Below are 5773 nucleotides of genomic sequence, written 5' to 3'. Positions count from 1 at the left end.
TGGGTCAGAGGAAAAGCAAGTAATGGCACAAATTTAATTCTTGTTTCTCAAGGAAAAATAATGTCCAAGAACCAAACTGTTCCTCCAAAACAATCAGCTCTTCATCTGTTCCATCACATTAGAGGTTTTCTCTATTGCGGGAGGTAAAGAGGCATAAAATATGAAACACGCCTTCCAGGAGTGGATCAGGGACATCTCTGCACAATCTGCAGCATCTGCAAGGGCGTGCATGACCCATTTCAGCCCCACTGCTGGTAAGTACTGCATGTGAAGGCTCTGGTGACATCCTGATTTCACTACAATCTGCTCTTTCCTATACTCCATTTTACTTTACTGTTTTATATTTGTAGATAAAAAAATTACATAGACTGGCAGTAAATGAGAATAGCTTTGAACAATCTGATTAAACCATTCAAGTTACAACTAGAAAATGACGGATGCTAATGGCCTTGTTTGGTGATTTCTATTATCCTACCAGCTCAGAGGTTGCCAAAGTTGTCCTCTGCAGCAATGACACACATTTGGAAGCACCTTGTAACTCTCAGTCCCAAGAGGGCTAATCTGGCTCCTGTTATGCAAATATTGTTAGAGGCATTGAACCACCTTTACTAATAAGATCCAGTTAGGAGTGGGAGGCAAAGATTGGAGAGAATTAGGTGACATTTTGGAGAGTTTGCTGTGTCATGCCTTTATAACACAAGAAAACGGGACTATATGGACAATATAGAAAACGTAATAATTTCCATTTTCTCTCTTGTCTCACTGGAAATTGAAGCTAGAACAGCCAGCAGATTGTTGTGGCTCTCTATAGTGTACAATTGATGACAAAGTCCAACGTTTCACTAGAAATCGTATCCAGTGTGTTCAGTTGCAGTCTTCTAGAGAAACAGAAAAGTTGCCAGAAAACCCCACTTCTTTGGTTTATTCTGCCTGGAATGACAACCAACCAGAGTGGCTCTGAGCCCAGAATCAGCAGCCTCAGCCTCCACAGGCTGGCTAATGGAGCCATGCATAGACTCAGCAAATCTCAGTTGCCAGTGTTTCAGATCATAAAAATTTTAATTCTTTTGCAAAAATATCCCCAGAGCAAGCAATGATCAGTCCATAGGAGATCAATGTTGTTCCCATTTTTTATGTTGCATGTGAAGAAAACACATTTTGAATCAGTTTTTTCTTTATTCTTTCTTTCTTTTTTTTCAAGCATGACAGAAAACTGCAGTGAAAACATTCATAGCTCAAGAATGTTCATCATTGTCCACTCGGTCCTGCAAACTGCCCAGGTGCATGCTTCATAAAGAGGAATGGCTATAAAGATCAAAGCTTTATAGATCAAATATGAATATATAGTCATAAGAAGTTATAGCTGTTTTAACCTCTAACCAATGTAAATCTATATACTGTATATTGTCTTTGAATAAAGTAAGAGAAAATATGCATATATGCCTCTATAAATGTAAGAGTAAAAGCAATATTGAAATAGTCAAAGAAGACAGAAAATGCCTGTTTTAAATAGAAATCAAACAACTTTTCTTATATATTAAATACTTCCTGTTTTTATTGAGGGATATAATGGTATATTATAATCTGAACATATTCTCAGTTAAAACTTATTTCCTTATATGTTTTAAAAATTAACTTCAGTGTAGGAACAAAAATGGCACCTAAATGATTTTTAAAATCCTTGTGTATTTGCTGCCTTGATCATCTGGTGTGTATCTGTGTATGTCTGCTTGTATATAGGTGTGAGACCTATATTACAAAGAGTCTTTATATCCTTTATACGCTCCTAAATATTAAGAAAATTTTTGCTGGAGACTTTCAATAGCACACACACACACACGCACACACACATATACACACACAAAACCTGCATTTCAGCGTGCTGGAGTACAGATTAGGGCTTCACGGTGCTTATTGTTTCTTTCTCTGAACCTTTCTCCTTCCTTACCCAGTGTATTATTGATTTCTCAACACCATGTTAACTAGAAGGGTCATTGCTGACTGGACTTGGAACTACAAAATCTTTAGAAAGTCTTTGGGCTATTAAATAGGCAAAGGTGTCTAAAAACTGCAGTGGAAGGTGTCAAAGTCTGCCGGCCACTTTAAGACACATTGTGCAAGTTCTTAGGGATATTTAGCAAACCACACTCAGGTAATAGGCTTCTTGAAAAGTAACCTAGGTGCTTGTAGGTACAGTCCATTTCTATTCAGTTTATCTTTAGCTGAGAAACATCATTTTTATTTTGAGTTTATAATATAATCACAAATTTTCCCTTGCATTGCCTCTCCAAAAACCTTCCTATGTGTGCTCCTTGCTATCTTTCATATTCATGGCCTTTAAAAAATTAATTGTAATTATTTGCATATATATGAATATGTGTATATTTCTAAATATAATCTGCTCAATGTTGTTTGTACATACGTTTTCAGGGATACTTTTAACATCCTTAACAGTCTTAAAAATGCAAATTAAAACTATTTTGAGACTTTATCTTACCTTAGTCTAAAAAACAAAACAAACAAACAAAAAACAAACCTAAAATAAATACCAACAAAAAAATTCTCCAAAAACAACAACAACAACCAAAAATAAAATACTCTACCAGGCCCATCATCATCAACAAATACAAATGCATGTCAAGAAAGGATAATATTTATTTACTCTTAGCAGAAATTCAAACTGATTCAACCACTATGGAAATCCAACCAAAGATTCTCCCCAGGGCTAGAAGTAGATATACCATATGATCATCTATGCCACTCTTGGACATATACTCAAATACCTCTACATCCCACTACAGAGATATTTGCTCATCCTATTCATTGCTGACCTATTCACAACAATCAGGAAATGGATATAGCCCAGATGACCACCCAACCGATTGAATGGATGGTGAAATTATGGTATGTTTGTACAATGGAATAATTTTCAACTTTTATGACAAACAAAAATTATGAAATTCCTATGTACACAGCTTAAATATATGGTGATTTAAATGAGTTATATACCCCAGAAGCTCTGGAGTTTGAACATTTGGTTCGCAGTTAGTGATGCTGTTTGTGGAGTTTGGGGAGAAGCAGACACGCTGGAGATGTCACAAGGAGTAGAAGTTCAAATTTTCCTGATGTTCACTTCATTCTTTCTGCTTCATATTTGAGTGTGCAGATGTGAGCTTTCACCTTTCTGCTCCAGCTTTTGTGCCTGCTGCCTTGCCATTTGACCATGATGGATATTTATCCATTTGTAACCACAAGTCCCCCAAATCTTTTCTCTGCGTAAATTACCTTGGTTAAGGTATCTTATTACATTTACAAATAAGTAACTAATGCAACCTGGAAAGAATCTTTCTGAGTGAACTAACAGACCCAGAAAATAAAAGTCACATATTTTTTCTCATAGGTGGATGAGAGCTCTGAATCTTTAGATAATTCGTGTATCATTTGGAATACTCATAGAAGTCAGATGATTAGCTGGGACAACGGTGGGGGAACTTCACAAAGGAGAAGAGTTAGAATTCAGTGGATGTGAAGGTAGAAAGGGGAATTATGAAACAAGACTAGACAAATTGGGGTGAGAGAGGGTGAGCAAGGTAGAGAAAGGAATATAAAGAGGATTAACAAAGACTTATAACCTTTACAAAAGTTACATGGAAACCTAATAATGTAAGAGATTCCTAAAATATACATATTCAACCATATTAGAAAAGTTCATCCCAGTTAGTCTGTAATGGTGATGTTCATACTAAACACCAGAGAATAACTAAAACCCAGTATCAAGAATGGGGTACTTCTTTAAAAGTTGTCGGCAAGTGTGGCCTCATAGACCCTCGAACAATACAGATGGCACCCACTCCCTTGTATACCTTCTACAACATCGAGGTTAGACCTTCTTGCTGTACTCAATCTTAAAACATCAAAACATTAAATTGGTACTGACTGGGAAACTTCACCCAATTTCAGTGTTAAAAGGTGCTAAGCATGCTACCAGAGAAGCAGTGCTATCACTTTGCAAACCCATTTGCTGTGTTATTATCACGTGGATCCTCTTTGGAGCACGTTTAAGCAGGGAACAGGTGTCCTGTTATACAGAAAGTTTTCTCAGCCACCAGCAACCTCAGGCAATATAACCATACAATTTTGTTGCTTTTGGATTAGAAGTGAGGTACTTGCTTCTCAGCAGCTGAAGCACTTGTGACTGACTGCTCTGACTGCCAATTATTCTCCAATTCTGCAATTATTTTCAAATGAAATTCTCCTTGAGATCTTGATAAGTCTTAGAGTAAAGTACTATGTGTCACCTCTCTAAGGATGATTTGTATCTGAATTAGAATGTTATAGAATGAAGTCCTCCACCCCTTTTAAGGAACTACATGCATCATTGGATTGGTTAGGGAGACTCTGAAGGGAGACCGCAGAATGTCTACTCAGCACTACAATCTAAATCTCCTGGGTCATTTTCTCTCTGTCTGTCTTTCTCTGCTCACCTCTCCAGCATTCATGAAGTAGCACAGGAATCATAGTTTGCATGTTTCTCATTTCATTTTGATTAAAAGTGTATGCTTTAAGGGAGACGTTAAGTTATTTTGTAAAGGACTCCCACACATTTATACTAGGTCAAAAAAAATCCTGAACTCATATCCTTTCTCTTTGCTTCGCATATCTCTATATGTTTGAATAATTTCTGCTGATTTTCTTGTTTCTAGGTTCCAATTCACATAAAAAATCTGATAGAAATTAAGTGAGAAAACTTTTATATTTAAAAGTATTCTTAGAACATCCGGGGATAGATAGACCTATATTAATGTCTAACTTCTTCCTTTCTTCTTTCTTCACTTTTTAAAATTTCTGTTTCTGAAGAGACAGCTCATTCATCATCTGGTGGCATCTCTTGCATTGGAGAGCAGATTCTCTTAGTCATTGGGTACTGATTGATTCCTCATAACTTCTGTGTTGTGAAGCATAAAACACTTCATATCACCAAGGCATTTTCCCTATGGAATAATATTGCTTTCCTAGAAATGACCATCATAGTCTTGGTGACTCAATTTCACATTTGCCAGTGTCTCCAATTTTGCTTCTTACTTTATTACTAATATGTTATCATAAAATTATTTTTTGAGTAGTAAAAATTTTAATGGAAATGTTATTTCTAACATAAGGACTAATACACACATAGAAGAAATTAAAAGTACTTGATTTTGATACCTTTCAAAGTTTGACTTTGCTTTTTCATTTATTATTTTTTAATAACTTATATGTGCACTTGCAAGAAATGGTCAGAAATGTGTTATAATTAAAATGTTATGATTAAAATGTTGTAATTAAAATTCTGTAATTATTTCTTCATTAAGTGAAAGGTTAATGTAAAAAGACTTGTTGACTTCCATTAATAAGTAAGTCAAATGGTTTGAAAATTATGTCTTCATTTATTTTGTAATTATCAGTGTGATCTTATTTCCCGTGCCAGACGCTGTTCTTGAGGGAGGGAAAGAAAAGCGAGCCAAGGAAGAGCCCTTTCTGCCACTGACTAGTTGGAAAGACAAAATAAGTGAAAAATTAGGTAAATGAATTCATGACTACTCAAGAAGGGAAAAACAAACAGGCAAACAGCAGCTTCCCAGGACAGATGTAGCAGTTACCTGTGCTTAAATGAGAATTAGAAAAGATAAGTTTTCAGAGAAAAATATTCCTGGGTTAAATAAAAAAAAATCAGAGAGGTTTCTCATGAAGCAGGATTGCGAAGTATCTTATAATTGGAAGATAGTGATCAAAC

Source organism: Grammomys surdaster, unplaced genomic scaffold (assembly GCF_004785775.1).
Source record: "Grammomys surdaster isolate TR1022 unplaced genomic scaffold, NIH_TR_1.0 126391, whole genome shotgun sequence".
Lineage (NCBI taxonomy): Eukaryota > Metazoa > Chordata > Mammalia > Rodentia > Muridae > Grammomys > Grammomys surdaster.
The sequence above is the reverse complement of the archived record's forward strand: the minus strand, read 5'-3'. Positions refer to the sequence as shown.